The following is a 13,968-nucleotide window of genomic DNA, read 5'->3' on the forward strand; positions in this document are numbered from 1 at the left end:
AAACTAAATATGCGATCCATGTAATATTCATAGCATATTGTAACGGATGAACAATTTATATAATTATGCCCGCTATTGTTATCGATTCAATTGTAAAGCAGAGCAGCGCCGATAAAATATATTATATCCGTTCATGTTTAATATATAAATATATAGACAAGACAGATGAATAGAATTTTAAAATAAGCCTACAAATAATACTATAAATATAAACTAAGGAAAAGGGCTTTACAAATGAAACGGTTCTTCTTTAAATTATGTAGGCGTAATTACGCATTAGATTATGAGAAAATATGCACTTTCTTGACAAGCAATCATACGGAAGTCATCAAGATTAAATTAGTTACGTGGAAAATAATATAACAACCGGAATTATACAATCTTACATCATTTTCTAAATACAAAGTATGGAGGTAGGCATACTTAGCTTGTACAGGTTATTTCTGTTAAATAATAATAGTCCAGCAACTTCACACGCATATAAGCTTTGAATAAATTTGTATATAATAGAAAGGATAGAATAGCTATCTATTTTGTACTTTAATTTTAATACCTGACTTACTTTTATGAAATGACTGAGTTACAATAACTATGCTATTAACAACAGAGACATTAGTTAGTAAGAACTTAATAAGTAGAAAAAATGGTAAGCTACCGTAGAAACTAACGATGCCGTAACGTTCTCACGTGCGGCCACGTGATCTCCACCAAGGTCACGTCAAAAATGATATAACGCATCACGTGAAAGTAGTCCCATCTCATCATCACGATGGCACGCATGGTAGATTCGGCCCGAATGATGCAGCGAAAGCGGGCTGGTTCACGGCAAACAGTCATTCTCCGTAATGCCACTTTACAAGCGTCGATGCTTTTTTTGCCTAATGATGTGTATGGAAAGTGAAGGCTATTCTTCAATCGTCGCTGGCCTCAAATCAGAATAAAAAATATAATATAATAATGAACTTTCAAAACATTTAATTTAAATTTGTAATAGAAAACAAAATCACCTGTGGCATGAACATTCTACACGTGGGGGCATTACGATTCGGAGAATGAAATCAAGTACAAGACAATTAATGCAATATTCATCTACCGAAATGTATCTCACAGTGACTATTCAATGATAATAATTATAGTGTGGCTTTTATACATCCTGCTTATAAGCTGGTATGAAAACATAATATTGGAGAAAGAACATCTTGATAATGAACTGAATACGGAACTTCGTTACAATCTAAGTTAAAATTTATTAAGTTAATGATGTGAATTTACTCAGATGATGTTTCAGTGTAGTATGCGTGATTTCTTGAGTATGCAATGTACTGTTTGATTCGTATGAACAAAATACCTCATAGTTATCTATTATTAAAAAAAATGTCATTAAAATCTTTACAACTTAAACCACTTGTGGATCTAGTAACTGGTCCATCCAAGCCATCCAATGTGAAAAAATAATTTACAAAAATTACAAGATAAAAAGAACTTTTTATATACCACGTTTTTAAATTTTATGTTGAATCATATAAACTTGACAATTCTATATATTAATAAATACTTTTTTTGTACTTGATAAAAATACTGAATAAATATAGTACCTATACTGAAATGTCATTTTGACATTTCATATTGATTTCCATAGTAACGCACGTATATATTAATAATTTAGTTGCTAGGACCCTCTTAGCAACCAATAATAGTGTTTTACTTTTTACGATTTTTTTCCCGAAATAACTTTCCATACAAAAGAGAATTAACTGAAAACGAATTCAATTCCGCTTAAATATGGTTAAAAGTATTAAAAGAATGAATTGTCATCGTGTTCTGATATATTCTAAAAGTTTCAAACGTCTAGCTAGTCGGGAAGTTAGTTAAAAATCGATTGCAAGATTTGTATTGGACAAACAAGAAAAAAATTGTACAGTACTAACAAGAATACGAGCTAATAAAAACGTGGTAAAAATACAAATGGGTATACATAAAAATAGGTGCTATGAATAAAGTAGTATATCCAACCATTTTAGCACTAAAAGTTACTTTGATAAACTTAAGAAAGCCATGTGATCATAGTCCTGGAAGTGGTGGTATTATCAATAATTACTGTAAAATACCCTAAAGCGATAGAGATGTAAAATATATTTTCACAAAAAATGACAATCTCTTGTCAATAATATTTTAATGGTTTCTGTTTATGTAATGAAAATTAAAACACATATTTAGGACTAAACTAGTCCAAGGTGTAGGTCATAGGGTCCCTGGCCACATCATTGAATCTGCGGCCGCCTGCGACTACGAACAACATAACAATAACTGGTTGAATAGTAAAACACCACGGAATCCTAATAGTTATTAATGAATATAATATGTAGGCCTCAGCAGTGATTTATTCACAGCCATCTTGTATTTTATGAATACAATTATTGAAAATCAATTTGATTCGACAATAATTTTTAGACTGCATTTATGATTATTATACAAAATGAAACAATATAAAATCAACGTCGAGTAATGATGCTGCCAAAGACCTGCAAGATTATTCTTTTAATTGAAAATTAGCATTGCCAAATTTGAAAGAAACAACAGCATAAGGAAAAATTCGTCACAATACAAGCGAGATAATCAACCTTGAACTATCGATACTTCATTTTGTAAAATACAACCACAATAAATAATTGGAACGATGTTACTAGTTTTTTAGATTTTGAAAACATGATTTCGAGATAACAGAATTGAATCAAAACAAGCGAGGCTACATAGTTTATCTATAATAATTAGGAATGTATGTTGTGTTCTGACGTGTAATCCATACATAGGAATTTTAATGTGTTTTCCTTATTACACCAATAATTTAATATGCCATTGGATAACATATTTATATTTGACCTACATGATAGTGTGCAGTCTAAAATAAGCATTTGATGACCATGTAGGTATGTAGAAAAATTGTAAGTATTGAGAAAGACAAGCTATCAAAAACTATATATTATTATACATGACAAAGATAGTGATATATAGTCTGAGATAAGCGGTGGCAAACCTATGGCACGCGCGGAAATTCTGCTGACACGTATAAGAATAAAAATGTAGAACCTCAAATGTCCCTTGATTTTAAAGGGACATTTGCGACAACGTGGGCATTCGACTTGGATTCTGGACGGATATTTTTTGGTGGCGAGCACAAAAGAAAGAAAGCTAAAAATCCCTCGCCTTGGAATCTGGCCGGAAAATTATTTTAAACTGTACAAATTAAAACAGCTTTGATGAGAAAAAATGGATGGAAAGGCGCTTTCGACCTAGATTCTGCACAGATTTTTTTGAGGAAAAAGCGTTAGGTCAAAGCTAAAAATGACATTCATAATTTTCAAAAAAATCCCTTGGCATGCCACCATTTATCGCATTTACCCATTTATTATGTTATAAGTATTACCGGTCTAGCTATGAGCCATAATGAGTCAAATCTATATTAAATGATTTATATAATATAAGATGATAAATTTGACAATTTAAAGTCTCGGTACCTATGCATTTAATTGTGTTATTTTACTGAATATCACCTATTGCTCTTTGTACTAATCCAGAATTCCTTCTAAATAAATAATTGCGACGAAGCACGTCATACTATTTTTATATATGTACTAATTTTCCTGAATAGAGTGTCGGTAAGTAGTACATATTATACAACTTTAAAAATTATATTTCTGAAAAAAAAATTTACTACAAGAACATATTTCGTCAAAATTATAGTATTATACTATAATTATTATAGTATGGTTTAGAACTCAGGTTCGGTACTCAGAATGTCATACAAAATAAAAAAAATCAAAATAGTCGAATGACAGTTTTCAGAAAAAAAAATATTAACTTTGTGTAAGAAATTTAAATATGAAATTATGACAATGTTTGTATTGTCAGTTAATAGAGCCAATTCTTTTATAAAATCTTTCCTTTCATAATACTTTCATAAAGTAAGTAATAATTATTCATCAAAGCAAATAGGTATGGAAATATATAAAAACAACATCCTCAAAAATAAAAAGTGTTACTAGTGCACCTACATAATAATGTATACTAGGCATAGAGATATTTTGTAATCAAATCATATGTAACTATAATAATATTTAATTGAACATATACGTACACGACAAACGAGAATTCGCAATATTACGCCCAATTCGACATGGGCATAAAAAGTCCCGTTGTAATAATACACGTAGTTGTGATTGGCTGCCAATGATTAATATTAAATATTATTTAATTAGAATATTTCTCAAACAAAATGCTGTGAACTGAGTAATAAAATGGTATAATTTTGAAGACAAAATATACTGCCATAAATAAAATTATAATAAGACAATTTAGGCAGAAGAAATTAATATTCCGTACGCAATTGGCAGTTAAAAAATGTGGTCGGTGATATAAAAGTTATGTGGAAAAATAACGTTTCTTTTCAAATAATTATGTTATCTTAATAAAATATTTTTTCTATGCCGCATAAGAGTACCTACCTGTACCTAATGATAATTGTGTCGCATGTAAAAATATCTGCAAGAAAGTGTAGCGATTGCCTTTTATAAGTATGATTTGTAAGCAGAGCAGTTTTTGCTGAGAAATAAGTATGTAGGTAGGCAATTACACTATTATAAGTAGCATACATTCGAAATTGATTGAATATTCTATAAATACCTTCGGATTTCCATGTTTTTGGGTTGTGTTTCTCACGTTTGTGTAATGTACCTCCCGATTAATTGAGATGGCGAGTTGCTATTAAGAATTCCAAGGAAATTAAATCAATGTTTTTCGTAAATATTTTATTATAAAATTTCGGAACTCTTTGAGAAATCATTTATGAGATTCATCGATAATTCGAGATTTATTCGAAAACTATTCACACGTTTGAAATGTAGGACGTAGTTCTACTAAAAAACCCAAACTCCATCTTAAGAAACACAGCGAAATATATTAGACTTATCGCGGAGTACGCAAAAATACTTAAAACTAAAAGGAAGATAATTGCTATAATTGCCGAGATGAGAATAGTTGTTACTTATGGATCTGAGAGAAAACTTACAGTCTTTTAAAAGAAATGCAGATTGTTACCGGCGTGGCGATGTACCAAAAAAAAATCATCTTTGAAACTGATAGGAAGAAAATGGAATTCTCTAATTTTGACAAGTATGCATATTCACACGAAAAGCGCATTACCACCACATGCGTGAAAAAGATCACCAATTTTGTGATAATATGACATATTATGAAACTCCATACGCAACATACCTACCTATCGTCCGTTTAAACCTCTAAACTCGAAAATCCCAGTGCCCCTCACCATGAGTATGATTCATTAAAATATTATTTTCACTGTAGCTACATATAATATATACCAATTAACAGTGTGGGTTAACGGAACTCTGTTGGTATATTATTGTCTGCTTCCACTAAAAGTGAACGACGAAAAACAGAGATCGACAATACTCACATAGGGAATGTTATTTTGTGAAGTATTGTTTTAAAAGCAGCGCGGGATTGTCAAGCCCAGTGGTCTTAACTCCATTCCAATAGCCAATTATGGATATAATATTATAATAATATTACGTATGTGCATTTGATATACGTACTTAGCATGGTATAATTATTATAATTACACCAACATATGTTACGTAGCAATCGTAGACAGTTTTTCTCTTACATTAAACGTGAAAGGTAATTGAAAAAACCTTACATTCGTAAGTGTGCGGAAGTAATTAATTTTCCGACGTGTTTTGGTGGAAAGGACGGAGATACTTATTATCATAAAATTTTATAGTAAAATAATATAATCGTGGAATTAAAAAAATTACAACGACCTTCAGGGTAGTTATCTTGTTCGTTAATTGAAGTACCTAGGTAGTGTTTTCTCTGTCAACGTCAACCTGAAAGTTATCTTCCTAACCGCATAGTATAGATAGCGTAAGATTAAAAAACACTTTGTATATCAACAACGATCAGTGGGTCTATTCTATACACAAGGCTGCATTCGGTCCGCTACAATATCCAAAACCGCATCTCAAATTTTGAACTTCGATTTTCTCAAAACATACAAACATACTAAACAGGACATACAATATCTTTGCATTAAACCTATACCACATGACGCCTTCAAGAACCCTTGTCTATCGCCAGTCTCCTTGCATCTTCCCGGGAAACGCCAGCAAAAGTTATAATGGTTTTAAAACAATGTTCTTTATTAAGACAAATTTTGTGTCGTCCCGAAAATGTGTTCATATCATGAAAAAGCTGTCAACATAAATAAATGAATTATCACAGAATTAACAAAAAACTTTGCTTTAAAACTATTGAAGTTATACCACGTAAACGCAAATTCAATTAATAATGAAAATTTATAACTATGAAAGCATTGGTAATGAAAATATTATCATCCTATGACACACCCAAAAAATACAAGTACAAGTGAAATGCTTTTGAGAACTTATTATTATACACCCACTGCGCTAATTGCGGTAAAAATAAAACTCAAAAATTCTGATTACATCCGAAATGTTATCCAACGAGCAAGCGAGTCGGTACTCGCAAGTACGGGCACTTCGCATTTGGCACCATGGTTTCGAGGCAATGAGGTCGGCAGTGAAACCAGCAAGGAAAGACACCAGACATCATCACCCACATTCGCTATTGCCCAGTGACGTGAAGAAATTTCGCGACCCCAGAGACGACAATAAACATATCAACATTATCTACTTTAAGTTCGCAACCGTGGAAGATCTCGATAGCCAGTAAGAAATAGATTGTTTATTTTATAATTATATTTTCCGCATTATCGATAATTAAAATTCACTAAACCACACAAAAATTAAAAACCATACCTACTGTCTTTGGATGCATTTTAAAAGGCGTGCGAATAACGACCATTGACATTATTAAATTTACTAATACTAAAATAACCACTTTATGTGACCACTTTTGGTTGAATAAGGATTAGTGTACTTGGTATTCGATTATATTTTTTATTCATATTGCGCTTGTTAACATAAAACTAAATTTAATAAAATAGTCGCGGTAGAAAGTAGAAATTTAAGTCATATTAAATATGTATCCTATTCTTAAATTAATAAAATGAGTAATGTGTTCGTCATGACTCGAATGATTTGGCTGTCAGGCAGCAGCCTTTTCCGCAGCTAGGTTCCAATTTCTTCGTATTCAACATCATGGCATAATATTATGTTCTTCGTTGTCTGCAGTTTTTTAGCCATGCCCCCACATACTGAAGCGGGCTCCGAGGCCAAAGTTTTTGGCAGGCCCCCTATCGCTAAGGTTAAGGAAAGTGTGATGCTCTCTCTGTACTACAGCAATGTTTACAAAATGGTATTCCGCAGAAACCCAAAGTAAAATTGAGGATTCCGTGTATTTTTAGCGATTTTTTGTATGTTTAAATAAAATTTTACAAGTGCATTTTCATTTAATTACATCGATCATCATATCACATCAAATTGCATCGCACAACCACGTTATTTTTAATGTGAATACTCTTGAAGTCCATAGTCCTAACGTTGGAAGCCAGAAAACAACGTAGATGCCCTACTGCTAGTACATAATATCTGCTTCAGCATCTAAAAAATTGGCATACCACATTTTCCAGTTTGTCGACTTATAACGAAAGACACTTTGGTGAACATTTTCGCACAGAATCATAAGTGCATAATTAAAAAGATATATATTTACCAATGTATCTTAACTAAGTAAAATACAATAGCAGTTTGAATCTCATTTACGAAACTTATAAAATGTTATTTAAAAAAATACGACATGTTTTCGTCTCTCCTAAAAAGTTACTAAAAATGAAATTCGCTGTATTTAAGTGACGTTGTATTTTTAGCCCAGGTTTCCTGTTATAATATATAACTTTACTTAAGCTTGTTTAGTTTAGTTCCAATTTTGGTGTTATCGTCTTTTTTAATCCGCCGTCGTTGACTATTAAGTAACGCCACTGTAAGAACTATCATTCACTTTACCATTTTATATTCAAGTGTCGTACGTACATTTTTTGTCCATATTGAATGCTGAAAATGTCTCATCATGACCTACTATTTTAGTGCTTTATTTTGTGCAATAAGTTGTATTGTGTTAAAACTAACAATGCGCACTTTATATATAAATGTATCGATAACAAAATAAATAGTATTAGCTAAGCCGCCAAATCGTATGGTAGAATTAGGGTTGATTTGAAAAGTGGATAGGTACCCACCTGCTTAAATAATTGAGGGGGTGACACCACAACGATTGCAAATGAAATAACGTAATTATTTTGAGCAAATTTACATCAAACCTAAAACTTTAAATTGCTTTTTTCATAATGCATATATTTAAAAATAGTTAGCATGATTGTCTGATACGGTTGTGGACACGATAATTAGACAATGGCTGTTACGATTATTTATGCATGGTTAAGCCATTTACATGTGCAAATATATTATTCTGTAACAACCGTCAGAAAATTGTCCAGCATGTTATTGTAATATTTTGGATAATTGAGATTATTTGCGTTATACTTACAGGCTACTAACTATTAATATTTGGTAAAATCATAGAAATATACGAGTTAATAAGTTGAAACTCTGCTATTTTAATAGAGATGGTAGCAGTGTTGACAATATACCGACATTATAGTATGGTTAGACTTGTATTATGATTTATGATGATATATTTTTAATCTACTATATCTAATAAAACTGATCACAGTAGCGGCTAATATCAGAAAATATTTTTTAATTAAGTACCTACAAATAATAATTAGAATTGGAAATGGACATAATATGTATGAGTATCTATGTAGATTGTGGTTAGTTATTATATAGAATAATTTTGGAACAAATGCCATTGCAAAATGTACACACAGAGCTCGAAATGAACTGGAGCGCCGTTACGGTTCATTCAATTTTTTTCATATTCAAATTCAAATTTATTTATTTTACATAATAATGAACATGACAAATTATAAATTCAAATAATTCACGACATGACATAAAGTAAGATTTCAAATAAAAATTCAGGGTAATGTGAGTAAATAATACAATAATAAAATAAGAAAAATAAAAGTACATGAAAGCACACAGAGTGAACTAGGTCTTAGGCTGCGAGCAGACGGCAAAAGCGAAGTTTCGGATTCATCCGCCAAACATCGTTTGCGGGTCGAATGCGTTTCGTTTGCGTGTCGTTTGCGTTCGTTTGCGTCGATATGTCGACGATGCTGGTCAAACATTTGGACAGAGAAAACACAGTTTTCAAGGGGATTCATAAACACTTTTTTTAGTAGTGCACTCCCGCTGCGAGCGTATTTATCTCTCAGTACAGTAGCGTACAAGGGTAAATAAATAAATATAAAAATATCAGTACCTACCTACATAAATATTGTATTAGACCTACCAGTGGCGAAGGGTGGAGGTAGGCTGTTAAGATCCGCCATAAATATTGCACACTAAGCTTTGTCAGTCATACATACTTGTTTTCATTAAAATAAGACTACATTTTACAGATGGTATTGGTTAGTTTTTAAAATTCAATTAAACCCTGCTAAAACCAAGCCATAATAGATAATAGTCAAAAAATACTCGTATATCTATAATATATCTAAAATTATGCAATTAAATCATACATAAATTTGGATATTTTATAGATAGAATAATATTTTTTATCTATTATAGTTTGGTTTAGGCATAGCTTGATGAATTAAAAAAAATGAACCAACAATATGTGTAATACGTACTTATTCTTAATCTAACGAAAACAAATAAGTAAGAATGAAAAAATGTGCATAATTTTGTCATATCGCCTAAAATATACCAATACTATTATGGTTTGGTAAGATAGGGTTTAATTGATTTTTAAAATCTAACCAATACCATCTGTAAATTGTAGTCTTATTAAAATAAAAACATAAGTATACATTTGACTGAAAAAGGTTAATGTGCACTATTTATAGCGGATCTTAACAGCCTACTTCCACCCTTCGCCACTGGTACCTACATTTATTTTCCCACTTTTGCTTTTTTTGGAACTGGACTGTTTTATATCGAAAGCGTTTTGAAAATTACCTATCATTGAGCCTTTTATGTATCATCATAAACTTTGTCTGATTAATAATATCAACCGAGGGTACTTGATGGAGTTTGAATTTAAATTCTAATTAATTTAAGTTTTGTACTATTCCATTTGGGTATTTTTTTGCTACCAGGCTTTTGCCTTTCAGCATCTTGCGCACTCGCCGATGGCAAATACACATTGACATCAAATTCTAGCTTATTAATTAAGAGGTACAATAAAAAAAGATTATAACTTAATACACGAAGAAAGGGTAAAAACCTTATTACCTAGATACCTGCTAAGTAAAGGATTAAGTATAAAAACATAATATTTTGAATAATTTGATTATTTGCAGTGTTTCTAAAAAACCTGTATTAATAAATAATAATAGTAAAAAACTTAAATTCAAACTCCATCAAGTACCCTCGGTCGATAGCATTAGGTCGATAGTAGTAACTCATAAAACAACGTCCACCTAAGTTCACCCTCCCGTAAGTGGAATATAACAATATGCGAAGCGATTTGATTAAACATAGTCATTGTCATGATAACCCCAAAATTATCGCTGTCGCGTGGAACGTAGATTTTATTATCTGAGATAATAGACCATATAAAAAATCCTACACACTTATTTTTATAAAACAGACTTGCATACAATTATTTGATAACTTTGTTAATAGTTTTGGAAAATTATCAAGTGCTCCGGTTCGTGAAATTCTCTATTTTATCGATCTATATGTGACTATAAAATAATCTGCGAAAATCTGCTTAAACGAATCTCTGATTGAGGAGGGATGAAAGACGGTCATTGAAAAATCGCTAATATTTTCATATTTCGTTTTAGTTAGATACAACGGGGCAAGAGGCTGCCTGGGGAAAGTCACAACCCAAATACAAAGTTTTCGAATATCCGATTTTAACTAGATTACATAATATCATCAAAATGGTTGTAAATAATTACGTTGATTTTTATTGTAAAGTCAAGGCGCACACTAGAATAAAATAAGTATGTACGTCCTTATGACGTTAAATTCTAATCACGTGTACCTACATATTTTAATATAACACACTTGCGAAGCTATTCTATACACAAGGCGACTATCGACGGTAGTTTATCATATTATGTATATATTGAGGCGGTTAATTGTTACAATAAGTTAACCATCTAAATTGTCAAAAAGTGCTATGTTTTAACAGCCCTTCTCTTGAGTGTGTTAACTTTTAGAGCGAGATATACAGTTTTCACAGTTAAGGTTTATACGGTTAACTTATTGTAACAATTAACCGCCTTAATACATAAAAATGGTTAAGTGATAATATTTACCACTTTATTATATATGATTATACCTATTTGTCGCCTTGTGTATAGAATAGACCAACTGATATCGATTAGTGATTACGTATAGATTTAGATATCATTGATATTTCAGACATCAAATTAAAATATTTAAATACATTTTAAATGGTATGCCTAGGTACCGACTTACTATCGCTTTACTGGCTTTGTATAATCTAAAGAATAATAAATACCTATATCAAGTTAGGTAGTAGGTATCTAATATTAAACTACAAAATATCTGCAAGTCATCGGTCATTAGGAAGTTGCTTTCTCCGTCAATGATGCATCACTTTCATCTCAGCTAGATTATTTAAAAAAATAATTTTACTATATCCTGAACCACAATAGTATGTACCTATCTACAAGCATATTCAAATATAAAACCGAATAGTATGTACCTATCAGTTATAATAATAAATTTATATAGTAAACAACTGCCATGTTCATATAAATTATAAAAATATTCGAATCATCAGAATACTTAGTATTTAACCGATCCATGAATTAAATATAGATTATTTATAATTTAAACCGGAATCCATTGGAAAAAATAATAGAAATTGTATATTTTCACTTCATTATTTTGTGGTCAACTTCGTAAGCGAAATTATGATAAAATTTATTGTGTATTATAATGATACTAGTATTAATAAATTGATAGACAGCGGAAGAGACTGTTAATTTTCTAGATAAGCCAAATATGCATAATAATATAATATTATGTTATTATGATAGCTGTTCTTTGTCTGAATGTGAAATAAAGAACTCTTTTATCATTATTATTATTTATATATTTTTTTAAATTCTCTATATAATACTCAATGCAATTATAATATGTAACTGTTTGTTTGCTATAATAAAATTTTAGAATAAATTATGCGAAAAAACTGATATAAGTGTTATTAGAAGTAGTTTGACCTTTAAATGATAACGATATTCAGATTGTTATTTGTGTTTGCAATCAAAATAATACATACATTTTACCAAACCTATTGTACAAAATATGTACCTACTTATTATTTCCCAGACCTATGTGTTATTGCTTTTATTCGTGATCTAATTAATGTGATACCTAGTTAATTTTTAACGTTTTAATATTATTACATATTTTTAACACAAGTAAAATTTAAATTTAAATGTTTACAAACGTGAGAATATATTTATTTTGTATTTTCACAGGTAGATTTAAAGATGATTTAAAAAGTTTAAACAATCGTTCGGATATGTTTTCTGTCATTATTGACAGAAACTGTTATTTTGCTTAATTAACTGTCTGATATAATATTATATTACCTACTAATTTATAAAATATTATTATTATGAGTAGGTATATAATAATATTAAGTAGATAATGGATATGTATAAAGAAGTGTTTGACCAGTCGCATACCTCAATAATTTCTTGACTCTATAAATAAGTAGGACACAATTACTAGTAGCTGACAAATGGTATGAGGCGTTAAAAGTGACAAAATGAGAAATCATGTAGGCAAATGAAATCACGAAGACAATATGAATCGAACATGTTTTTAAGTTAAACAATTTGCAAACTAAATTTTTAAAATCTGTATAATGAAATAGTTGCGATCATCGATTCTGTGTGAAAATGTGGATTCACAGTAAAGTTGTATAAATTCTAATTGCTCTTATCACTGCCTACGCAAATTGTCCGTTGTACAAAAAAATGACAATGCAGTTTTATTATTGTTGTTAATTGTTGATGATGGGTACTAATTTTGGGGCTTATGAACAATGACACGAAGCTTCAAAATATAAACAAAATATTTCCCATATCAGTAAACGTCATTTAATACGATAAACAAAACAAAACAAACATGTCAGTTGGATAATTTAATAAAAAAAATATGTGAAGGAAATACCTATGTGAACTTTTAATTTGCCAGTAGACAGATGACATCTGTGACACACAGTAATCCAATAAAGAAAACTTCGAACAAAGTGTTTAAAATCACAGAACTACTACGCGAACACCATCACCGGACACTTTGATTTCATTACTGAATTTTATTTATTTTTGTGACCGATTCTAATATTGCCAGATACACCAGTAAAATTTCCTTTCATTTCCAGAGACACTGGCTGTGTATTGCGTATTAAAGCGATTGAACGCTTGTACAGCTGAAAATACTCAATAGAGAATATTTTAAGAAAAATCCGGATCAAAAAATGACAATACATTACTAAACTTATAATTAACCCAACATATTTTGCACTTAAGGTACCTACCTACTTTACTATTTTATAAAACTAAATTTGAAAGTACGATAAAATAATAAATATCTAATTTTGTAGATAGTAATAAGACTGTTCTATTGTATAGGTACTTAATTTTAGTAAAAGAGTAATAATTTGTATGGATAGGTAGTGACTTAGTTTTCTCTTAACTTAGAAGTTCTTAAAAACTTATTCCTGCGTGTAGCATGGCAGCACTAATAAATTACACTGAAGTGGGCTGTAAAACGTATCTATGGTACGAGTTACGCATGCGTAGAAATATTATTTCTGGCGGGATATTTAACGAAAACTGACGAAACATTA

The 13,968-nt window shown here is 30.5% G+C and overlaps 1 protein-coding gene across 4 annotated transcripts in view; it reads right to left on the minus strand.

The window, feature by feature from the left end:
* Window positions 1–13,429, minus strand: part of LOC147072170 (sphingomyelin phosphodiesterase) — a 59,373-nt gene extending 45,944 nt beyond the window's left edge. For all 4 annotated transcript variants that reach the window (XR_015070669.1, XM_085947389.1, XM_085947388.1 and 1 more), the window contains exon 1: window positions 13,290–13,429. The gene's annotated coding sequence lies outside the window, so the exon portion shown is untranslated. The remainder of the gene's footprint in view (window positions 1–13,289) is intronic.
* Between the last annotated feature and the right edge of the window lie 539 nt (window positions 13,430–13,968).

This window comes from Rhyacophila brunnea, unplaced genomic scaffold (assembly GCF_057557595.1).
Source record: "Rhyacophila brunnea isolate RB1 unplaced genomic scaffold, BYU_Rbru_1.0 scaffold_2, whole genome shotgun sequence".
NCBI classification, from domain to species: domain Eukaryota; kingdom Metazoa; phylum Arthropoda; class Insecta; order Trichoptera; family Rhyacophilidae; genus Rhyacophila; species Rhyacophila brunnea.